Genomic DNA, 26370 nt, shown 5'->3' with positions numbered 1-26370 from the left:
TGTTTTTTATGTGTTTTTCTGCATGCTTGTCTGTGTATTAAATGTGGATAAAACAGAGCATACAGAGCATACTGTATGTGGGCACCCATGTTTTTTTTGTGGGCATGCGTGGATCCCCCAGCTAGCAGTGCTCTTGCTGTTGCACTCACTTTTCCAGATGAAAGCCATTGCACTTGTCCTCTGTACTGACTCTTCCACACACCATAAAAGCATGCTGAACCCCAAGCACAACACATTCACACTGCACTCCTGGGTCCGCTGCCAACTGTAAGTGAACTGGAGCACCAACTAGACATCAGTGTTTGGGAAAATGTGGAGTGGAGGAAGGAGAACATGAGACACTTTGTTTTTAAAACCAAATACACTTCATTTTTTGCTGATTTTTATAATTACTACTATGAATATGTGACCATTTCAGAAATGTGCTCTGCTTCTCTCCAATTCAGTACCCATCCAAATAACTGATGTTAAATTAAACCCAATGCAATGAATTAAATTTGACATTGAATTTAATTAGATAAACCCACTGGTGAAGGGAGCCCCATGTTTTCCCACACAATATTTTCTTCTTTTAATCTTATAATGGCTGAAACAACATTCAGAAAGATGAAAGTCTTTCTGAGGACAGTGGCATATATTCCATTACCAATATTTGTGTTTTTGATGTGTTTGATTATTATGATACTCCCCCAGCAATTGACAGATCACAGCTACTTTTCACTTTGTAACCACAGCATCATAATGCATATTGTAGGGCACTGTAACATGTTGTCACATTCACAGGTACAAGCAGTAAGACAATTACAGGAATTATCTATGGAGCTGACACAAAAAAGAGAACAGAGAGGAAACAGTGCTGCTGTGAGCGGGAAATGATGGAGAAGATAGTCTACTTTGTGTTTGTACAGGACAGGAAGAAAAAGAGCGTAAAAGAGAGATAAAGGCATGTGTTGGCAATATAAATGTGGTAGTAGACGGTCAGAAATGAAAAAAAGCATATTGGAGCAAGGTGTCAAGGTGAACATTTCACCTTTGTGCATACTGCATGTAGGCTAAGAATAATCATTTACTGATACAGCAAGGGAAGACAATGACATAGTAAAATAAAATTTCAGAGGAAAAACAACAACGTGGTTTCTGTTTTACAAGATGAATGCAATCATTTGGGACTGAATATTTGATATGCTACTTTCATGAGTGAACGAGGCAAAAAAGACATGCATTGTGCATGTCATTCTGCCAGTCATTTAACATTTGACTGTGGCAATTTGAGCCTCCATTTGCTTTGATTGATTTTCTCCACTCAAGTTGGGAGCTGTCATGGGATTAAATTTAACTGCCATTACATGGGGCCCCCAGTGTTATTACACTACCATTATCCCATTGCTTTAGTGTGCGTGTACATATGTGAGTGTGTGCGCGTGTGTGTCCATGAAGCAAGCTCATATACAGTCCTTGGTACTGGACCGAGTCTCCACACGATCAAAGTGCCTTTGATCAAACCATGCCCTTAGATCACCGACTTACACTCTCAAGTGTGCGCTGTAGGCCCAAATCACACGTAAACACACACTCTCTCTCACACATACACACACACAGTTTTGCAAGCAATACTGGGATTTCTATCTATTTAACTATATCTCTATCAGACATGCATGCATGAACACACACTAATTTGTACTCATATCTATGCAGACATCCCCAGCTTCAAACACCAGTGATTTGACATTTCCTTCAGAGCTTCACTGTTCATGACACAGACTCTTTCCCCATGTGGGCTTTGCAGCCTCAGAAGTAAGAACCAACTTTCCTTGCTTCACACACTCCAAACTTCTGTCCCCCTGCTTGCTCTCTCATTACCGGCTCCCCCCCGGACTGCCTGAGGTATTTTCCTACGCAGCAGCAGTGTGTATATGTGGATGTGCAAAACTCTGAATTGTGTATGCATGTATGCAAGCAGCACAACGTGTAGTGTATGTGCACATCTATACAATTATGAGTGTGCTTTGTGACTGTGTGCAATCACCATGCTGTCAAATGAAGATCTTACTGTGTTGCCTCATGAGATCAAATGAAGCTTAACATTACTAAATTAGTTACTTGTGCTGTTGATAATGAACCTGTTTTACTGTATGAATGTCATTGCCTGATCTGTGTGCCCAAAGTTAATTTGTGTGGATCATGACTGTGCATATGGTAATGCAGGTACGTGAATGGATGTGTTTTATCTCTTGGATTTTGGTTTTGCATTTAATCTCATGGATTGTAGTTTTAAAGATGGACATGAGACTTAAGCTGCTACTTTGATTCATAGCAGAATAAGAGTTTTGAAGCTGATGTGATCAAAGTTTTACAGCAAACTGATCAAAGTTTCTGATCCTTTTGATAACAGAACTCATGTGAAGTTTTGATATATCAAAGGTTTAGTCATTCACAGAGGCTGTCTGGACGGTGGAGGGACTTGATTCAAATGTCAGTTGAAATATAGACAAACCTGTTTTTGATCTCACTTTATTTTCCAATCATCAATTTCAAAATCAGTTCCTTTCTTTTCCTTGTACAATACAGTACTTGCAAGTCACAATCTTCAGCTGACATTCGCAAAGTCAGGTCACTGCCAAAGGGTAGGATGAATTAGATTACTCAAGTGCATATAAACTCAGTGATTGTGACACAAGAGTTCAGCAGTCCAAGAGAAGGTCAGTGTTGAAAGATGTCCTTCATACACTCCTTCGGGAGGTGTATGAGGCAGTGCCAGAAGGACCCTGGTGTAGATTCAGGACATGTGGAAGGGACTAAAACTCTCAGCATGCCTGAAAGCATTGACTCATTCCTCAGGTTGAGTTGGTGCTGAAAGCTGAGTCTGATCATTCCAGAGCTTAATGATATCTTATCCATGAAACTGAAATAAGAATGAAATTAATTGCACAGAATGGGCAAAGGAACCTTAAAGTTGTTTTGAAGCTGACCTTAGATCATGAGTTATCAGACATTTGATCTTGGTGTTATGGTGGTGTGGTAGGAGTGTAGCCTAATGCTGGTGATGAAGAAAGCAAGACCAACTTGGCATGCCTCTCACTTGATGTGTTAATTGTCCTTCTGAACATATATTCAAAATGTCAACTTGCCTGTGGGGCCTCAGAGAGGGACGAAACAGATGCTGGAAGAATAGTAAACCGTCCCCTGACCTTTATAATTCTCATTCTATATAATTTGTGTTCCACCCTCTTACAGGTTTCACTTTTTTTTTTTTTACCCTACAAGGCTCCTCACCTCAGCATGCACCTGGAGGTGCTGAGGTAGCAAACACACAGCACCCCCCCCCCCCCCCCCCCCCATTATAAAACCCCAGCATTAGCACGGGTCACCTGTGAATTTTGTTTCACTGTCGAGTGTTGCAAAAAAAGATGGCATTTTTGCCACTCCTATGCTCTTGGTGGATTCTCATGAGCTAGAAACACTATTTCCCTCATTGTTTTTTTTTTTCAATCCTGCCACTCAGGTCAGTCAGGACCGCAATCTGTGCTCCTGCCTATTCTGGGTATTTGACAGTGGTCTTTCCGAATCCACTTTGGAGGTGTTTGCAACAGCGATCATGGCAGGCCACAACAGTTTGGACAGCTTCATGGCCAAAGAACAGCCACTGCTAAAGTGTTTCCTGCTGGGTGCAACAGTGCTGGACAGTGTAGCGGTTCCAGTTGGCCATTGACATATTGTCACTGAAGATGGTACTCCTCTTAGCCCTAACAATGGCCAACAAGGTGGGACATCTTTGTGCCTTGTCTTTGCATCCTTTTTGTATATGTATCAGTGATTTATCACAAATCTTTCCTTCTGGCCTAAGGTCATCACCCTACTTGTTTAGGTCGAGGGTCATTCACCTGTGGGCTTTTTCCCCCCTCTACACAGTGACAGGGAGGAGAAGCACTTTTACACTTTATGCTCTGTGTGTATGTTGTACTGTTATGTGGAGTACACAGCAGCTTTCAGGAAATCTGACCTGTTATTCTTCTGACTCAGCGGTTGGACTCTGGGGCCCCTCTGTCTGTGCAATGGGTTAATCACTGGATTTGGTACGGTGAGTTGCACTCCCCCAGTGGGCTAGAGGCCACACACCACTACAGTCTTGCATCCTCAATTACACTTTCCAGAGGTGTCTCAGTTGAGAACATATGTCAGTCTCCCTCCCCATCTTCCCTTTTGACTATGTGCAGTCATATCTCAAGGGCATGACTGCTGGTTCTGTGTCCTATTCAGTTCATAGTACACTGTCTGAGCAAACTTTGTCTGGAGCAGACTGAGGTGTGTTTTGGTATGTTCAGCTTATTGCTTGCTTTTTGCAATCTGGTGCCAGGCCCTCAGGCGGGAGGTGCTTGACTGCTGGTTTGCCGCTGTTCCTTGGTTGTGGTTGGGTTTGGACTAGTTTCAGTTTGGGCTCAGCTTTGAGTACATCTCATCCTTAACAACCTTTGCCTTTGGTGATTACCAGTCACTATAAACCCATTAGAGGGCGGTGCATGTTCAACAGTTACCTGGATGTAACTCTAGTTCTATATGGATGTGTGAAGCTCTCTAACCACAAGCCTAGCTGCCCCCAGCTGTTGAGTTGTTGAGCAGCGTGAGTGCTGCGGTTTTGCAGTGGGAGGCCCAGTCAGAGCATTTTAGGGTTAACCAATAGTGAAACCTGTTGCAAGGTTCCGCAAATACTCATAGAATGGGAGGTCATTCCATGTAACTACTATTTCTGCCTCTCCAAACCTTTTTTGAACTGTGTTAAATGAGCTGACAGGGAAAGAATGTGGATGTCCTTGATGATTGGACAACCATTGGTAATGTAGGAGACTCTGTTAATACACTGCCTTCATGCTTTGTGATTTATATCAATTGTAGGCTAGTGAATATTCTCTACTTTGGAGGGGTTTTTTTGTTTTTTATCTGAAATTCTTTATTGATTTCCAAATAGCAAATCCTGCCTTCACAATGCAGAATAAGCTACACAACAGCAATCCAATAAGTTGAGATTTCATTGCAGGCCTGTAGGATAATGGACAATGTCTTCTGCCCTGCTGACAACATGGTGATCTTTCAGGCATGCGAATATAGAAAAGAGTGGAAATGTCTTTTATGTCAGTGAGTGCTGCTGGCGCTAGTTTGTCTTATTAATGCAGCAGAGAGGTCCCTATTAATACTAAGACTCTATTGATCCAACTAGACCCTCTGGCTTGAGATGAATGGTGCTCACATATTATCACAGCTCCAAAACGGGCTCTCGCATATCTGTGACATTTCCACCACAGACGGCTGTAATTTCCAAAGCGACACACCCCATCCCTCGCTCTTTTATTTTCACCCTCTTACTCTTTTTTCTCTCTCACTCACTCACTCCACTTCTTTTCTCTTCCCACCCTTGCCCTTTACTGAGTTTCCGCTTTCGGCTACTTCATATTAGTCCCGACTGCGCTTTCTCGTCTCTTGAATTTTTTCCCTACCTTTTGTCATTTTGCTCTTTTCTCGCAATTCGTCAATTTTTCAGGCCCTCTTTCTCACATTTAAGTCTCACTTAATAGTTATCTTCTTGTAGTCACTCCCCATCTGAACTGCCTCTCTGTTTCTGTTTCTGCTTTCTTATACACCACCACAGCTCGCTCTTTCTTGATTGCTAAACATTTCCTGTTGTCTTTATCTGTGGTTTCTCTTAACTGTGACCTCTGCCTCTCATTTGAGTCCATTTTATTTATCTATTTCAGTTTCTCCATCCTCATGTCTTTCTCATGCTCTCTCTCTTTGTATTTCACTCAGCAGCTCTGCTTTGTTTAGCACCCGACAGACAAGGCTGCTGACAAAGGTGAGAGAGAGCATATTTAAAATGTCACTGGCAAAGTGACAAAAGGTCATATGGAAAGTAAGAGACTCCCAGCACAGTTTGCATTGACTGCTAAACAGGCATCCATGCCTGTATTGCGCGCGCGTGTGCGCGTGTGCGTGTGTGTGTGTGTGCGTGCATGTGTGTTAGAGGGTTTATAGATATGCATGCATATGCATGTGTATGTCTGCATCTGCCCAGGGGTGTGTGTATGTGTGTTTTTTGTGTGTTTCTATATGACAGAGAAAACACAATGGGAGTTATTCAAGGCTCTGCATACTGTGGTCTGTACATTCATGCATGCCTTTGCTGAGTCCGCAATCATTTTATACGTGTGTTTGCCATGTTTATGCTGCTGGCGTCTTTATACCTGGATGATGGTCCCTGCCTGAGGTGAGGCCTTGAGCAGATGCCAGTCTAATGAGTCTGCTTCTCAACAAAAGTTGCCAGCCAAACAAACTGCTGTACCAAGAGCGTGAGACTATGCATTGACCTAGAGGTTGCTGGTTTACATCCTAAGTGCTGGAGAGTGGTTCAAAATCTGATGAGTAGGCCAGTAGGATGTCAGCCAAACCTTTGTCACAGTACATAGGAACTTTGGATATAAGTCTGAGTACAGGTTTGTTTGGTTTAGTATTAAACCAAAGGAGCACAAAACATCTAAATATAGTAGGGCTTTAACAATTCATTGTTGTTACAATGATGACACGTATATTCAGCTGGAGCATTTATCTGTTACCGACTATAATATTTACACGGTTGGTTCACACAACAACAATAATATATAAAAAAAATGACTTTTAGGATTTTCCATTTTGAGATATCTATTTCTCAGATTTATGCCTCCATGGCACTACATTGGAGGTTGATGGAATTTCATGTGTGGTGCTCACAGCTCTGAAGAAATAATATTTTTTTTAAATCAACAGCAATGTGTCTTTCCAGTTACCCTGGATACTCAACAGTCCTCCTTGTCATTGGAACTACTTTTTAATGAAGAAATAGTCCCAAAAGTTTGACAGTGTGTTCTGTGGATTATGCAGACTAACTGAAGCGTTTTACTTCTTGGGTTTATTTTTGGTGTTACTTGTTTGATTAATGGCATGAATTTTGTGCTTTTGTGTTATTGCACAATAGGTAGTATATATAGTTGTATTTATAGTCTGTTGCATACATAGACTGTCAACAAATGCCCCTGTGTAGAAACAGCATTGCCAGGCTTCTTAATATTTAGAGCATTTTTTAAATCCTTTTTCACCCAGAGCCAGCATCACATTATGTAGCTACTGAATATGATTTGAGTTTGTAAAACTTTCTAACAAAGTAAGAAAAGTGAAATCCATTTAAAACCAGATCTAAAAAAATGTTTAGACGCTGATTTTACAAGTATGATTTGTTACTATGGTTATATAGCCTATTTACAGGCTTTGAACATCTGCTGAAACCTTAAATGTCAAAAGATCTGTATAACATGACATTTTATGACATTAAATATTGTGTTAAAGTAATTCATTGAAAACTGAATGTTTGACAGTAGTGTGCATATGTGTGAATAGACACCTTCGAACACACACAATACCCCCGTCCTATAAGCAATTCCCCACCTCTTATTTTGTCAGTCAACATTGTTATTTTGTAATGACAGATGTAAATGATATTACTGCTGAGTGCTGTTGTAGGGTAACTAAACTTGAAAACATGTGTGTATTGGGAGGGTCCATTCATACAAGATAAAAAGACATGGTCCATGTTCAGGTATTGAGCTAGCTTCAACTTCTGGCTGTATTGAATTTTTAAGCCAACACTTAGCCCCAGAGCCTTCAACACGTACAAGACAGACAGGCTTGTTGACAACTAGCATGAAAGTGTACAGGAAAATGGTGAGGCATATGTTAGAGATGACAGGAAAACAGTGAGATTTTTTTTATTTCATCTACATCAGAACATATCGTTTCTGCTTCTAGTTGAGTGCAGTGTTTGTCTTTCTCCTTGGTTTTTGCCTTGCTTGTTTTATCTTGGAAGCAACTTTGACACTCTCTGGCAGAAGTGTACTTTCTGCAGTGACTCATCCCATAATGCTGTTGTTTTTCCGAAGCACTTTATATAGCACTTAAAGTTGTCATTTGGAGTGTGTTTTTCTCCATCAGCACTTAATGTTCTGTATGTTTCTCATTTGCAGTTTGAGGCTCAGTGTTTCTTCATTCTATCTGTGTGTGTGTATAAAGCCATCTGTCTACCTGCTCGTCTGTCTGCCCTCCTGCCTGCACCCACAGGCCAAACCCCTCCCTCTGTCTAACGGAATGAAGTGGTAGAATAATCCATCTCTTGGGAAAGGGACAGAGCCATAATGTGTCGTGTGTGTGTGTGTGTGTGGTTTCTGATGCTGAGTGCTTTCAATTGACTCTCCTAGATATGTGCTAAATGTCACTGGAACTATTCACTCTGCCTTTCACCTGTCTTATCTAAATCTATCTTGTATCTTATACCTTTTTCTTTGATATGATGCAATACACCATCGTTTTGTTTTACTGATACAGTATATTTGAGGGACAGATGGATGGATGGATTGATGGATGGACAGCCAGACAGATGACATGGATGGACATAAGGGACTATAGATATGTATGGATGGAGAAAAAAAAAATAAGAAGAGAGGGATGTCAGCAGAGTGTCAGCGGTTTTGATGAGTTGATGGCAGAGCTGACACAGCAATGGGAATACGCGGCCAGCCCTCTGCTTATCCTTCCATCCCTGTCCCTCTTTCCATCCATCTATCTATACTATCTATCTATCACCTGTCAAACTCAGTTTCTCCTGCCAAGGACAGAGAGGGAGGGATGCCACAGAAAAGGAAAGCTGGGGCATTACTGTGCAGTTTTTTAAACTCATTCGTTGACCACAACACTCTTACCATGACCTTTGACTTCTTCTTGTTTTATTTCTCCTTGTCATCTTCTTCTTTCTCGTCAAACATTTAGAGATGTTTATATGTGATGTAAATTTGTAGAGATAATACGGAGCAATAACTGTCGAGATAAAATAACATTACTGTAGACTAATATTTGTTTCATGTCATAAATTATTAAATGCATGTCACCCGAAGCACATGCTGTGAAGGGATCACTGTTTGCTAAATAAATTCAGTTTACCAAAGACTTTGTAATATATTTCTGGGGATTTTGCCACATTTTGTTCCCCATTAACAATTTAAGAGATGTTGCTAAAAAGTCACATAATGGGTTACTGTAAATGCAAACACACTCACTAAAAGCTGGATAGCAGTTAAGCCAATTACAGGTGGTTAATGTTAAAAGATAGCTTCTGAACTCTTAAGTCTGAATAATACAAAATGTAGGACAAAGGCTGCAAAGAGCTTTTATTTTAGGTCATAAATTAGCAGTTTATACCAACAAGAACACAGTCTGTCATATTTCACCCTAAAAGAAATTATCTTAAAATGTTTTTTAAGTAGTAGAAACTTTACTTGTCTTGGTATTATTAACTGCAATTATACCCATCATGGTTAAATAACTGGTCTGATATAGGAGGAGGGTGTTGCCTCTCTAAATGGTCCTCTAGACAGGAGAGAAACTATGATCTCCAGAATCATTGGTTGACCTGCTACTTGTGAGTCTGACAGGTCATTTGTCTGTGACATGGTGCAGGTTTTGCTCTTTGATACACTGGTGCACAATAGAAGTGGGTTCGATCTTTTTTTATTGGGACAAGTAGATACACAACCCAGCTGTCCTACGGGCTATAGCTGATCTGTCTTTTCTTGTTGCATATGGAGATGCTGCAGCATTTTTCTGAATCGTAGACCAGGAGATTCTGACCTTGCTACCCTTCATACACCACGGCATTTTGCCAGGAGACACAAACTTTGTCAGACTTCTAAAAGCCTGAGGACACACTGGTCAGCAAAAATCATCTTGGGAGGAAACATCCAGAGAGAAAACACTATTGTTAGCCACAGTGGAGTCCTGATTTTTGTTTTGTTAGAATATTAATATATAAGTGTATTCAGTCTACAGGCTGAAGTGTAAAATTATTAATGTATTGATGTTGTTGCAAGAGCACTACTAAAGGCTACATCATGTTGTAATACCACATTTTGAAGTAATTTTTGAAAGGAAAAGAGAATATTGTCTACCATAAAGATAACAACTGTAAAGAGTCAGACTGTGCCTCAGGAAAGAAAATGAAGGCAGTCAGTTTGATTGGAGTGTCCGTGTTTAGCAGATCTCCAATGCTTCACTTGTGTGCTTCGCAATCATTAGCTTTTGACTTTTGCTCAACTCTCTTTTCAGAGTGTGAGTGTTAGATAGAGAGAAAGAGAAAGAAAATGAATTTCTTGGCAAATATAAAAAGAAGGATCATGCAGTGCATTGGCACTGACTACACACATTTGTCATTGTGTTTATTCCTATTTTAGGGTTCATCATCAAAATGTGAGAGGCCTAGCAGATGGCTCACAGAGCTGTGAGAGTGATTCAGATCCTGGGACTGTGTGATGTGTATTCACTGTGTTTGCATGCTTTAAGATAAACTGGTTATTATCAACTCTCTGCGGTGCACCGATTTCTTTAACATAGTGTAGACAAGAAATTGTGTTGCCTAAAATGGGATAAGGGATTAAAGGTGCAGTGTGTAGAATTTAGTGGCATCTAGTGGAACAGACTTGGCACAAATAGAATGTGAGATGCATTAGTATGTTTTAATGAGTGTATAATCCCATGAAAATAAGAATTGTTGTTTTTGTTACCTTAGAATGAGCCCTTTTATACAACATAGGAGCTGGTCCCCATTCACGGAGCCAGCCATGTTGCACTGTCATGTTTCTACAGTAGCCAAGAATGGACAAATCTAACAGTAGATTTAGTTTTTTTGCTCGATTCATGGCCACCATGGAGTGGGGGCTGTGTTTTCATTTGGTTAAAATCTGCAAACTAACCGCTAGATGACACTAAATCCTACACACTGGTCATTTAAGAGAAGGTACATTTGTGGCGGAAAAAAACTTTATATTGACCAGCAGTATATACTGTATGCACCCAAATCTCATTTTACAAATGTGGGTAGCCGACAAAAACTTCAACATAAAAGTATAATTGTGGCAGCAGTAGCACCTAAAGAATATCCAATTAAGCTTAGCCAAGTATATCATATATCATTTCAGTGTAAGTTTTTTTTAACTTACACTGAAATGATATATTTAAAAAAAAACACAAAAAGCTCCAAAAGATAGGCCAGCTTTGGTTTGACAAATATAGCACTAGGTAGAGGAAAAAGTGGATGGTGCACCATCACAGGTAAGGACTGGTAACCTGATTTCTCACAGTTTGTACTGCAGTACTGACTGAGTAATGTATCTCATTAGTGGATGGTGGAGCTAGATAGTGCTTTGTGTTTGACTAATCAGATACTCCACCTTAAGAGGGCTGCTAATGAGTCCATACTGGGTTGCCCACACACACTCACACACACACTCACACACACACACACATAGGCATACACACATACCAACACTCGACACTTGACAATCTGAGATGCCAACTAAGGACAGTTACCATGTGTCAGTTTTCAAGATGACTAATGTGTGAATGTGTGTATGTGTGAGTGAGAGAGAGAGAGAGAGAGAGAGAGAGAGAGAGATAGTGTGTGAATGCATACTGTACTTATGTCCCTGTGTGGGATCAGTGTCACTGAGCTGATGACCAGGAAGTAATGAAGCTTAGCAGCTGTTAATGAGCACATTGCCATGGCAACACTGCAGAGAGAGCCTCGACAAATTCACAACAATCAGAGGCAACCATATCCAAATTTGACCCAAGCACTGACAATGATGCTGTACTGTTTTGTATTAATTTGGTGAATATAAATCATATGGTGTACACATCTCATGAAATGTGTTTTATCAAAGTTAATGGAGACAACTCATATTTATTTTAGAGAGGAAAATTGCTAGTTTGAAAATTAAAAAAATTAGAAACTCATTAAACAAAATGAAAAAAATTATAAATGAAGACAAGCCAGAACACAAAAGGACAGGGTGCCTGAAAAATCATTGTGTGAAATATTTGAACAAGTCAGCATGTTAACTAAGATCCTTTTTGCATATCTCACTTTGGCGGTGAAATTAAAACTCCCCCGCTGAAATCTGGAATTAAAATACAATCCCTGTGCCTTATCTGGATAAGAAAGAAATAAAACCTAGATAAACACAATGGAAAGTGTAAATGTGCACAGTACACAGATTTGTCCTGGTTTGCATTACTATTTATTTAAGCATAAAAGCATGCTGTACAGTTTGTTTTATTGGTAAAGTGGCCAGAGGGTCTAACAGTGATTACTGCATGAAAATGCATTATTACTACAGCCAACACTTTCTAAGCTACTTTAATATACCTTCAAATGAGGATGAGAAAGTTTATGTTCAAAATAGGTATAGGCAGTGATATCATTATTCAGGTTAATTGGAAAGTCACCACCCAATTTTCACCAATTAAGTGTATTTTTCATGTCCCCAGCTATTTACTTGCTTTGATGCAGCAAATAAAAAACTGATATCTGATCACACAGTCATAGAGAGAAAAAGAATAATGCTGTGTTTGGAGTGATAATGACTTTAATAGCATACAGAGATGGAGATTGCCTTTTAATAGCAAATTTTAAATGAGTGCTGAGCATCTGCGGCATGTGTCTCTATGGTGGTAAGGGGCAACAACAGCTCATGGTGGGCTTTATGAATATTTAAGAGATCTTAACAGGGACAGAGTTTGAACCAGGGCTACACAACAACGCCTTAGCAATGGCATGGAATAGCCTCATGTGGGCAGTGGGGACCTAAAGGCTAGAAAAGCAAGTGTTTTACCCTGACTCCAATTTCCTCAATCGATGATGGCGATATTTACAGACTGTACTACCTCTCATTTACCCCTTCATCATCACATGGGTTCAACTGTTAACTTTATTTATCATTATTTCTTTTAAATGGACAAATAAGACCTGTATGTGTGTGTGTGTGTGTGTGCGTTCCCTTTATGTTCATGAATGCAATTCCTTTGATTTTGGAGAAAATAAACCTTTGTTCATTGTTCAAAAGTTGAATCTTCTGACTTTATTTACCTGCCTTTAATGATAGTCAACTTTTTCTGAACATCCTAATTCACATGATAAATTAAAAGTGTAGCTGCTCAATGGCCAGCAGATCAGACTACGGTTGTACTGGGAAGCTTCCAGGTGTAAATGTGTGTAACCGTGTGAATGTGATCAAAGCTTTCCTGCGACAGAGGGCTTTCCTCTGAGATAAACTAAATAAAGGTAAAAAAAAAATAAAAAATAAAAAATAAAAATATCTAAAATCTTTCCTTTGTGACCTTGACATTGACTATTAGGGTGGCATGCAGACACCTGACAGACTGAAAGTGGAGGTGGGAAGTTGAGACTCTACATTTTAAAGTCATTTTACATTGTTCCAGTCCTTACAACAATACATCCATAGGGGAAACATTTGTGTCAAGGCATTTAGATGAATGTGGATGTGAATATTCCAGACATATGAAATTACAGTTATTAAGTGGCAGAATAATTATGGTCGGGGATCCTGATGGGTCATGTATTCAGATTAATGTGACGGTTTTTGTTTGTGACACTTTGTCTCTTTTCTTCTGCATGCTCCCCGCTGGCAAACAACTCCTCTGACATCTACAGGTAAGTCTGTCTTGTTGATTATAAAATGTTGTGTGTGTGTGTCTCTTCATGTGCAATCATACTTTCTTAATTATCTCATTTTTATCAACACACCAAACCCTGAACTACTGTCTCTAATTTTTGACACTGACAAACAATAATCTTTCAGCTATAGTGGTTCGATACTCCCAAGAAAATTAAAGTCATATGTTATTTGGTGTTGCAGGCTGAATAAACTAATTACATCAGTATGATTTCTTCTGACAAGCTGAAGTTAAATCCGCACTGAATAATGTTTTGATGGCTTTAATTTGATTTTCTTTTGATTTTTAGCTGCTTAGGGACTCTCTGCCAATGATATCAAGTGTCCATGCATACTGTATGCTGCCTGTATTAGATTGGTTGGTTTAAGAAAAGGAGATGAAATAACTAGTTACCTTTTATAGGTTACTTGTAGACAACAGTAGGTGGAATCTGATTTAATATTCTGCAGTTGTGTAGTATAATGTAATATTTACATTATTATATTCTTTCTTTTCTGTTGTATGGGGGTAGGGAGGGTGGCTAATTTTTCCAATAGTTCAGTTCTGAGAAGTGTACTCAAACACCAACAGACTCTCATTTCTCACTGTCTCTCTCTCTTTCAGTGTCCTCTTCCCTTTGGTGTTTGTTTTTCTCTTTGTTCTCTTGCTCTCTACTTACTTTTCATTGCCATTTGCAGAGCTGTTGCAGATGTTGTATTGATGAAACGTTGCCTTAGCCCTGTGTATGTTCAGGATCTGGATTGGCCTTTGTGTGTCTGAATGTGTGTGTGATTTCCCATTGTCTGTGCTCCATTGTCTGTCTCAGGTGATTCAAAGTTTTGTTCACATTTGACAGAAAGGAGATGGAAGCAGATGGCCTAAAATTGATTTTTTTTTTTTTTTTTTTTTTGGGAATGGCAGATGTTTATAAGAGTGTCTGTGCTTTTCTGTGTGCTTGTCACATCTGTGCATATTGCATCATCCCGCACACATTTCTGTCTGTCTCTAAAAGTGAATGTGCCAGATTTGTCAGCAAAGTGTTTTCAACTCGAGACCATTTGTCAGGTCTATTTTTTTTTTTTTTTTTACACACATGGCCTCGGCTCAACTTCCCCAAGTTATTAATCATATTCATTGTCTTGTCTCAACTTATGTCCACCATGTACCGTGAAACACCTTGAGCTTGTCGCGATCAAGCACTTCTTAATGCCATTATACATTTATGACCACCTTGTAGGGACGTTCCGGGCATCGGCTTGTCAGCAACTCATTAGTGAGAACGTGGGCAAATGGAGCAGCTTGATGCCGAATTCTGTCACCTTCCCCACCACCCAGCCCACCCTCAACTTTAATGAGACACATTTGCAAAGTGTGAGACGAAAGGTTCCTAGTCTGTCCACATCAACATGACAGCTATTAGGAGACACCAACAGCTGGTGGAAGGTGGAATTAGGGATGAGGTGAGAGAGGGAATGACAGACTGGAAGAATGTAGGAGGGGGAGGAGAGAGAAGGAAGAGAGACGGCTGCAGAGAAAAGCTCAGTACAGTATGGCACGAGAAGGTGAAAGGCAGCAAGAGCAATACAAAGTAAGAGAGACGTGGTGTACAGCTGGTGATGGTCATCATGCTCCTTGGGCCAAACTCGTCCTTCATTAGATGAATCACCTTGTTGGTGAATGAAGGACAGAAGAAGGGAGGAAGAGAATATAGAGGTATTAATAGGGGAGAAGGTATGAAAAGGCTAAACATGCTCGACAAGAGAACACACAAGTGGTGCCAAAAAGACCATTGGGGTGCAAGCATGAATACATAATGTGCAATGCAAATGTAGTTGCACCAACACTGACACGTGCCATCTTTGCAACAGTCCTCTCATTAGTTCTGTCATTGAGAAGTGTGCTCAAGGCTGTTGCTATCATTAGCAATTTACAGAGTTTGAAGAGCGCGAGAGAATGGAAAAGTGACAGAGTGAAAGTGAGAGATAAAGTTGGAATCAGGACAGGGTGGGTGGAGACAGATAGATATGGTGAGAGGAGTGGACAAAGAGAAAGTGTGTTCTAACTCGATGCCTGTTTCTTACCTCAATTAACAAACATGAGAACGAGAAAGAAAGACAAAAAACGGAAAAATGCAGACAAAATGTTACAATGATGTTTTGTGTCCTGATGTTGAATATTCACTTATCAAGAAAAGTTAACTCTGATGCCATGCTGGACATAAACAGCATTTGACTTTTCAGATAAAACTCCTTAATGTGATTTGTTGTAAGTTGTTACATCTACAAACAACACTAATCTCTCATGATTACGACTGGAAATGTGGCTAAAAACAATGAAGGCAATGATATAAAGGGTGTCTTTTCAAACAAATTTCCCTCTACATTGCTCAGTGGCCCTGACACTGCTGCACAATGGAACCACTCATGCAGAAATGAATGTGCTGTTGGTAAATAGAGACTGTGCTGTGAAAAAGGTTCACTTCTTTTACATAGCTCTACCCATCCATCTGATTTTAGTACATCAGTGACAAGGTTATTGTCTCCCTTTCCAATGAAACAATATCATATAGTCTGCCTCGATACATTTAAACGAGCTAATGTGTCTCTGTGGACATTTTTAAACTTTCAGCAGTTGAGTTTTCACTGTCAGAGGCTAGAAGAAGACAGATTTTCATTGTGGTAAAAACACCTCTGATTCATAAACTTTTCCCTTCTATAAGAACAAAAATTAGTCTATACGTATTGTTAAAATATCAAATGTCAGTTTTGATTATATGTTAGATTTAGGAAAGCGGCAGAATATGTCAATACTTTTGATATATTTCATAATAATGATTGATTGGTTGATTAAATGCTTTGAAATGGAAGATGTTTAGTTTTTGTTTTTTAATTTTGTGTGTGTGTGTGCAACTGAAGCCATAAAGCGTCAAAAAGGAGAATAAGCAGCACAGAGACAGCTTCAAATACGATCTGATTTATCACCGATGTTGCACCACTATAATTACAAAAAGATACAAGCTACCAATAAGGAGGGAATGACTCAAGTGCCCTTAAAATATCCCAGTGACTACAGCTTGAGGTGTGAAGCATGAGAGATTTATATAGTGCAGTGGAGTAGAGAGAAAATCATTAAATGGGTAAAGAGTGCAGTGAGGTTATTCTACAAAAAGAGATTGCAACCCTTGTTGCAAAGTAGGATGGATATAACACAAATCTATCTGTATCTGTTTGTCACAAATATCTGAATTTTTATCTGTAGTCAGATTTATACTGGAAGTGGTTGTGGCTTCCACAGAAAGTTTATTTTCGGTATAAAATGGTTTTCTACTATAATTTATCCCAATGAGTTACGTATAAGCTTTATAATTTAAACAATGTAGCTGAATTAATCACATAATAAAACATGATTTGTATTTGAAACCCACCTTCAAAGACAAAAAAAAAGAATCCAAACTGAGTCTCTATAAAAAAATGTGTAACTGTTAAAAGTCTGGGTGGCAATCCGTAATAAAAAGAGATCTGGAGATTTGTGGGAAAATACAAGTCAGAATAGCACTGGTCCATATTGCTTTTTCATTAGAACTTAAGGTTGTGTATAGTATATACTCGAAAGTCCGGATTAAAATACATTTGTATTTGAAGTGTGTAAGAAAGGGACATTATAGCTCACTGTGTTCAGATGAAAATAAGAGACCTGTTTGCAAAAATCTTAAAAGCTCTCTTGGTCCATTTGCATGCACTTTTAAGACAGTCCCTAATTTCAGTTTAATAATGGGAATAATGGGAACTGCAGACGTTTTCTCTCCCTGTTAAGAAAGCTTTATTTGTACAGCCTTTGTAGGGACTGGAGTGACATTGCATTTTTGACTGGAGTGGGAAGGTTATTTTCCTCTTTGGGGAGCTAAGAGGCAGATGAGACGAAACCAGAGCGATAGCCTGACGGTGCATTGAACAGAGAGATAATGGTGGTAGAACACCCTACAAATGTGTCAGCATCCTTACTATGATTGTGCTATCAATTCTTATAATGGTATTGCAGGATGTTAAATGTTGTTTTGACGGAGAGTGGTTTTCTTGTGAGATATGCATATAAAGCTTTTGTATTGTGTTGTAATCTGCCTATTCTACTAGTCTGTAAATGATCATTTTGTGGACAATCTATTGGCACATCTCTACTCCCCAGGCTTTACACAGGGACTAATGGAGGTGGATCAGTGATGGCAGGCCCATAAAACTTCCACCTAACTATTACTTTAAATCCAAGAAAAATGGTCTCTGTGGCCCAGAACACTCATTAAAACTAAAACTTTTTTGTTCATTATTGAAAGTAGTTGTAAATAATGAATTCCACATCTTTAGTCTGCTATGCTGTGGTTTGCAATGGGAAGAGGAATATAAATATTTGAATAGGATATGTGTTATATTTCATTTCCCACATAACATTTAAATGGATACAGATGTGTTGATTTTGTTTTAGCCAAGTAAATAGACATTTTCCCCAGTAGATATTTTGATGTCTCCCAGCAAGGAAAGCACAGGTGTAATGAACAACATTAACAATTGCTCAAATCCATATTAGTGTGCCAATAACCCATGGCACTAAGGCAACATTGGTACATCTAAATTGAATGGATCCATCCTGAATATTATTTATTACATCTGCAAGTTTTCTGTACTGTATGTTGTGAAAAAGCTCCATAGAAACCACAGACAGCTTCCAAACACATTCAATCTTGAACAGTATTTTCAGTATTTCAGGTATAAACAGGTGTTGAACATTAAAATAAGGAGCCAAATATTCCATTGCAACCATGATTGCAAGTTATTTGTAGATTCAACACTCAGGTTGACCTTCATGTTTGGATTTTTTTAAACATAGATTTCCATGTAGATCAAAAACAGGAAGGTTAATTGTGCAAGTTTAAGGCTTGTATTTCCTTGGCCCTATTCAACTCTATTATACAACTGTTTCCATCAGAGCACTCATTTTCATAGTCTACAGCGCCAATGGTGAAAATAATGTTATACTCAAACTTGTGTCAAACCTAATCTTATTTTGCTATATTCTTCAACATCTATAAATATGTGTTTTAGATGAATGCAATCTACTAACATTATCTTTAAGGAAAACAGGAATCACCGGTGTAGTTTACTTTAAGTGGTCAGATACCTGAGCTTCAAAATTTGTTTTGAAAGCAAATAACACAACAATGGCACAATCAGTGTGCAGCCATTCTGAACTTGAAGTGCTTACTTTTCCATCCCACCCCCTGTGTAGAAATGTCTGCCTAAAACTGACTCATGGAGAAATAATCAAACACAACATCCCCTGGCAAGAAACAAATAATGAGGAACACCAGGATGTGATGTAAATGGTGCTATACATGTCACAGCATGGAAAATAAACTATCACAAACCCACAGACAATTTCAGTCAGTCTTTAACAGCGTAATAGGACATTGTAGTTCAGGAACTTGAAAGCAAAAATGTGACTTGTGTGCTAAACAGATGACTACACAAATGATGAATGAACCTCAAACAGTAATAGTTCTAATAGTTTTTGCTGTAGGACTGTTTCATTATTTTGAAAGCCATTTTGTGTTATGATTTTTTAATTAACACATTCACAATAAAATAACATCTGCTTCTATTTTAGTTTGAGGTTTTCAAGGTTCGGGCAGATTTCCCAGGATGACTTCTACAGTCCTCAACAACAATCAACATCTGTTTTATAGCAGTGGTTCTATTTTTTAATGAACAATTCTTTTACTTTCAACTGCAGTTTTTGCCTGTACTATATGCATTTCAAACCACATTTTATGTATTCTTGGGATTCATTCACAAGGTTGATACAAAGAAATGTTTAGTAGGTTAAAATTGCATGTCCAAATTGGTGGAAAGTTGGGAGGGGGGAGGGGGGAGGGGGAGGGGGGAGAGGGGGGGGACCAATGGTGTCACAAAATAGTGATTCAACAGGGGATAAGGAGTTGAGCTGGGATAGTCAGGGTGATGACACTCAACGGGGGAAGGTTGCAAGGATGTGAGAGAAGGAAAATATTGGTTGAAAATGAGACACACGTAAAAGTGAGAGAGGGGCAAAAAAATAAAACCGTGTGGAGAGTGACAGATACAGAAATGAAATGAGAGGTGGAGTGTGTGAGAGAATAGGAAGGTATTTTCAGACAGAGAGTGGAAAAGCTGAAACAAGGGTGAGGATGAGCATTTACCTGGAGAACATGTACTGTATCAACACGTACAGATAAGTAACAGTAATGCACAACTGCTGAAGGGTACTTGTTACTGTAGGGCTCAGTAAAAGTAATATATGTGAGGTTTCCAAAATATTAAAGACTATTTTATTTGCTGATGATACAAATTAATTTAGTTGTAAGAATTTGGAACAACTTTTGGATACTTTTGGAAGAAAAACTGAATTTGGTTAAATCCTAATAAACTTACGCAAACTGCATTGAAAATTATGAAATCGAAAAAGTGTCTGAAGTCAAATTTCTTGGATTGATAATAGGTAATACATTTTGCTGGAAGCCTCATATAAATTATATCAAATGAAAAATATCAAAGTCAGTTGCAATATTATATAAAGTTAAAGATCTTCTGTTTCAAGATCCATTATATACCTTATACTGTCCCTTCATAGTCCCATACATAACTAACTGTGGTAAAATACATATAGAACAAGCACTAAGCCAATCTTTATTCTTTGAAAGAGAGCCATTACAAAACCACTTATAGATAGAGAGATATAGAGACATATAATACAAATCCATTCTTCATCAAATTTAAAGGCTCTAAAATTTAGAGATTTGGTCGACTATTTGTAAACAATTTATATATATAAAATGAATTTGTATATGCTGACTTGGAAAATTAATTCTATTTCATTAATTCTATGTGTTGTGAGAGTTGGAGAGCTGCTGTATAAAGAGAACCCCCAGGAACACAGCAGATAAAAGTGTGGTTTCTTTGTCAGAGGGATGTTGTTAGATGGAAGTAAATGTGTTGCCTTGAGTTGGGCAGCCTACAGGCTTTCAGGTAAACCATAAAGATGTCATTCTTCTTTGCTTTCCACATAAATACTTTTATACCCACCATGTGAAATTGGATTGATGTCTCTGTCATTCACTCTCTTAGTTCTGTTCATTTTGAAAGGAGAGGTTGGGTCAAGGGAGACAGTGGAGGAACAGAATGCATTTGTCTCTGATGAAAAAGGTTATTCATTTTGAACAAGAGGAAGCTGTGAGTGTTGTCCTTCTCTTACAGCAGTATTATGTTATGATACAGGTGTTGATGCAATAAATGTGTGCTACTTAAACATTAATTATCCTTCCAGAAACTAAAGACATACATAGTTTGACCTTCTGTTTTTCTTTCTGCAGGGATTCAAAACTACAATAAAAAATCATGCTCTAATACCATAATCATAAACCATACTTTATTAGATTTAGTTAAAAAAGGTGGTTTATGGAGCTTGCCAAATAAATAAAATTACATTATAAAATGACACAATAAACAAAAGCCAATTTTGTTTTATTCTGGTTTATCCTTGTGTTTTATGTACCATATATTTAAAAGGACTTGTAGGCATGCTATAGTGCAGTCGAACATGAGAACCTCTTTTGCTGTTTGCTTTGTTCATGTATGGTAGGTTGATCAGAAGTCATTGTATGTGGGAAGGCACTTGCAGATGGCTTTTTGTTGCAGCAAAAGGATAGCATTGTATTTACATATAACTGATTCTAGTTGAAAAATACAAATGTTTTATGAGGTAGACCATCTGTGCAAATGGTATGGCAGAATTCATTACAATGTTTTGTGGCTATAGTGTATATTTCTTTAGATAGATAAGCTATCCAGATACAGATGACCAAATTGTGATGACCGACATTCACATAATATTCTTAAAGTGTAACTGCGTCCCTCGGTCTGTGCCCAACTCCACCCACTGCATCATTTTGAAAAATGCTAAAAAATGGGCTGGGAACTGAGACAGGAGGGGCTGAGGAAAGCCAGAAATCATTTTGAATTTCGTCCTGCAGCTCTTTATGGGAAAACAATAGGGCCTAGAATACTTCTCTTAGGAACACCATAGTCAATGTCAATTGTCTGTGAGACAAAGTTGCCTAAACTAACAATTAGTATGAGCGAAATTCGCCAAGCACTGCACCAGAAAGACCTATCTATTTCTTGAGTCAATTAATGAAAATGTTATGATCAATTGTAACAAATGCAATACACTAAATCTAACAAAAAGAGGAGAGAACGCTTTGATCATTTAACCCGAAAGCCAAAGAAAGAGTGTTGATCGTGGAGAAAGCTTTTGGGATGTGTTTCTCTTCAAGAATAATCTTTGAAAAATGGACTTGGTCCTTCTATTCTGACAGCATTATTGTAAATTCTCATGTGACACTTTGAGAAGTCAGAGTGGACATTTAATTTACTTTTCCTCCACTGTCTCTCAGCCCTGCCACAATTTTTTTCTGCTGACAAATAGCAGCAGTGTCCCAAGGTAATTTTTGGGCGACCTTACTTGTTTTTTAATTCTTTGAGTAGCAACAGTGTCAAAAGAAGAGCTTAATTTATTATTAAAACAATGCACTAGATCAACCACTGAGCAAGTGTTGGATGGAGGAAAAGTATTAATTTTATCTAAGAATCAAGTCCCAGTATCATCAAGGATTCTCTTGAACAGCAGCTTCCATGTACTCTTTTGATTCAAAGACAGTAACATTTAAAAACACAGAAATGATCATAATCAGGAACATCTGTGATATCCGAGATATGTATTTTGATACCCCATGTAATGACCAAATCTAATGTATTCCTGTGGTTGTGGGTAGCTCTCTTTTCATGTCACACAAGACCAAAACAGGCCAGAACATCTAAAAATGGTCATTTCCTTTGAATCAGGAGTGTTGTCAACATAAAAGTTCAAATTAAAATAATTTTATCCTAGCCGGTAAGAACGATCGACATGAAATCAGAAAACTAAGATAAAAAGTTGGGGTTTTTTTGCTTAGGGGCTCAATAGATAGTCACAGTTGGTATGAACTGCTGGGCTTTAATAACTAAAGCAATGTATTCAAAGCTTAAGAAGTCACCAAAACAACACTTGGGGCAAGTGAAGTTATTAGAGATGATACTGGCAACTCCTCCTCCTTTTTTTTATCATGTCTGCATGAGTACAGGAAACTATGATTAGGAGGGATGGTTCTAATAAAAAAAAACAACTAAAGCCACGTTGAGAGATAAAATCATTAATATAAAAACTCTTACTAGGGTGGGATCTAATATTCAGAAGGGCAAACCTTATCGGTTCCTTGTGTGGGGTGAACAGGAATTGACCATTTTCATAGGGTTCTTTGGATTCCTGTAATAATGATGCACAGATATGACGTTCTTTTTGTTGTGATGCAAAATAACAAGAATTAGGAAAGTGTGGCAGTTGTGTGTCTCCATGAACTTCAAAAAGTGGATGAGGTCCAGTTTAAACAGTTCCAAGTGTTGATTAATTAGTGCATGTGCTCCTTCATGGACAGCAATCTGCTCCAGTTTTGGATAGTCCCGTATAATGTGTAGGATTTAACTGGCTTTCCCTGGACTCTCACAGCAGGAAAACAGTACATTCCAGATATTCCAGACAATAGAAGATCCTATGACCACAGTTGTGAAATGTGGTAGCTGTGCTGGAAATGGCTGCTGTGCCAAGGGATGACAGGGGTGAGGATGGAGTAGTACGAAGCAGTGCGATGGGGTGGTGTAACTGATGTAACAGAGTGACTGCCCTGAAGAAAAGCAAGCTTCCTTTGGGGTGCAAGTCCAACTGTTTGCCCTGCAGTGTCTATAGATGAAGGAGACCGGAAGCATGCACTTAATGGAGGAAAATCCTTTTCATCCAAGATATTATTTGTTGACCAGCTAAATGTCTTTGTATGGCATGATGGAAAAGAGACTATTTTTAATCCATTTGCTCTGACAGACAGTGGGCCATTTGCAAGGGAGTAAAGCTAACCAAAATCTTCGGTCTAGCACCCCGTTAGCTCCAGGGATCTACAGCCTGATGAGAAGCTGCTTCAGAGTGTGGCACAAATCTTAAAATCCAGATATATGTACAGTATTATCCAAAATGTGAACTAAAGGTGCATGTGTGCATACGTATGTCTTTCCCACTGAGTGACCCATAATATAACATGACTTCCTGGTTGATAAAGTTATATATTATTATTACATCAGACTCAAGAGAGCAAGACTGAGGTTTCTAAGTTTCAGGAGATGCATGTATCTGTTAATATTTATAAACATGGTGAATGTGGTTTTATAGTCTTGAGAAAGTAGAATGGAGGAAGAAGCCCTTGCTCTTTTTTCACTCAGCTCATAGTTTTCTATTGTTCCCCCTACTGTCTCTGCTGTCCCATGCTGTTGTAGCTTCTGCTCTCACTGTGGTTGGCAATGCCTAGCCATTGCTGTGATAGATTACTGTTATTACCACATGTTGTCCACTATTGGAGAACAGCAGGGGGCTGGGAACACACTCATGCAATCAGCTCAGAACCAAGAAAAAGTAATATATATATGTGCATATTCACACTAGCCTGTGTGCATGACCTTACTTGTTTTTTAATTCTTTGAGTAGCAACAGTGTCAATGCAGTATATCAACCACTGAGCAAGTGTTGGATGGAGGAAAAGTATTAATTTTATCTAAGAATCAAGTCCCAGTATCATCAAGGATTCTCTTGAACAGCAGCCTCCATGTACTCTTTTGATTCAAAGACAGTAACATTTAAAAACACAGAAATGATCATAATCAGAAACATATATATGTGCATATTCACACTAGCCTTTGTGCATGTGAATATATGCATATGCAATTGCAATTCAGATATTCTTCAAAAATTTTTAATACTGTAAATGTGAGGACATTATAGCTACACACATACTATATGAAATGGTAGCTCCACAGTATAAAAAATATTTTAGACATGACCACAGCAATGTCTGCCATGACATAATAGCAATATTTCTATATCCATAGAAGATTATACCTACTTTAGTGGTGATACTTGTGAGAAAAACAACAGGGGAGCAAAGATATCAGAAAACTCAGGTAGAGAGAAGAGTTTTACATTGTGCCACTGTTGGAATAGAGGCAGAGAGAAAATGGAGCAATTTCAGATATAACAGCTAACAGGCAGATGGAGTACTAGACGGAGAATTTAGGCTCAGCATGAAAAAGGGGGGAAAAAGAAGAAAAGCTAAATCTGTCTCTTTTCGAAGTTGCTCCGGAACATGCCAGAGGGTTTGGCTTTAGTGAAGAGGATTGTGCTAAACCAGTTATGGCGATAGGGAAGAGTGGGAGACGTTGAAACAAAGTAAATGAATGTACTACAACCCACACTGTGTTTATACAATGATTCTCTCCATTCAGCGTCTTCTATTAACAATCAAAACATCGAGATCTGAATTATGACATGAGTCACCTTTTCTGCTAGTGGGGACAGATAAAAAGACAATGGGCATGAGGGGGGAGAGATGAGCCTTTGCTGTCAATAAAGAGTGGCAGATGGAAAGGGAAGCAAAGGATGTAGAGTCAGCATGTAATATAAATAAAAATAAAGGTGTGTGTGTGTGTGTGAGTGTGAGTGTCTAAGTGTGTTAGTGTGTGTGTGCGCTGCAGCAGACCTTCGCCCGAGGGTTAGGTTTCACTGAGCAGTTATGTGCGTTAATTGCTGAGTCAAGGGATAGAGAGGCAGTCATGAGGAGAAATTGTATAGCAGGTACTTTAGATCAAGGAACGTCATTGGTTGAGGGCACATTTGAAGTATGATGATGATTCCCAGTAATGCCTTGTTTTATAGGAGTGATTTAGAAGAAGAGATGAGTGATTCCTGAGCCAAGTATGGACAACATTTTTGTGATTTCTTACAATTATTACTATCTACATTTGGAGGGTATAGTTGACCCCAGTGCTAGGGGTGACACTCACTTTTATACAGTTATTGATTAATCAAGAAAGAACATCATTTATAGTCATTCTGAATTTATACCACTTAAATAATCTTCTAATGCTGTAATAATCATATAATTTAAATTGTCTATATGCAATAAAGATGTGATTTATGAATCCTGGAAAGAAGTGATATGAATGAAGATATCCCCTCTCAGATACAGCAAGAGCAATAAAAGCCATAGCAATTTAACCTTTAAACAAATTACCAAAACAAAAAACAATAGAAATACATACAGACAATGTCTTTGTAAGATTTATGCCAACACTCTCAAGTCTCAGTGGTTATTAATTTACTATTTACAACAATTCAATAATAAGAGGTGGTAAAAATGGTTAATTATTTTAATTTCTCACCTGGTAACCATCAGTGTTGCCATCATGTTAGTTAAATAACGTAGGACTTTATAATTGTGCACATATGTGCGCCACATCTGTAATCCTGACAACATCAGGAAAGGCTGATATATCCATACAGTAAATGCTGTGTTATGTAAATAAAATGAATAAGAGCTGTAACAGAGCTTAAATAGGTGAATGCAATTCAGAGAGACAAACATGTAAAAACACAACGGTCATCAAGATCAAACGCAAACATGTTCCCTGTCGAATCTGTTGAACTTTGTTAACTGCTGTTGGCCCAAGTGTTACCAAGTTCAGTGTTACCAGTAAACTAGCATTCACTTCGGTCCAAGATAGCAGGGCATGTTACCAGAGGGTGAAAGACAACACCGCGTACAGCTTATTTGGAAGGTCCTGGCTCCAAATG

General features: G+C 38.6%; 1 protein-coding gene across 1 annotated transcript in view; it reads left to right on the top strand.

The window, feature by feature from the left end:
* cntnap2a (contactin associated protein 2a) overlaps window positions 1-26370 on the top strand; it is a 321999-nt gene that overhangs the window by 77727 nt on the left and 217902 nt on the right. The gene's annotated exons all lie outside the window — the stretch shown is intronic.

Source organism: Scomber japonicus, chromosome 21 (genome assembly GCF_027409825.1).
Source record: "Scomber japonicus isolate fScoJap1 chromosome 21, fScoJap1.pri, whole genome shotgun sequence".
NCBI classification, from domain to species: Eukaryota; Metazoa; Chordata; class Actinopteri; order Scombriformes; family Scombridae; genus Scomber; species Scomber japonicus.
Note: the sequence above shows the minus strand (reverse complement) of the source record. Positions and strands in the feature narration are given on the sequence as shown.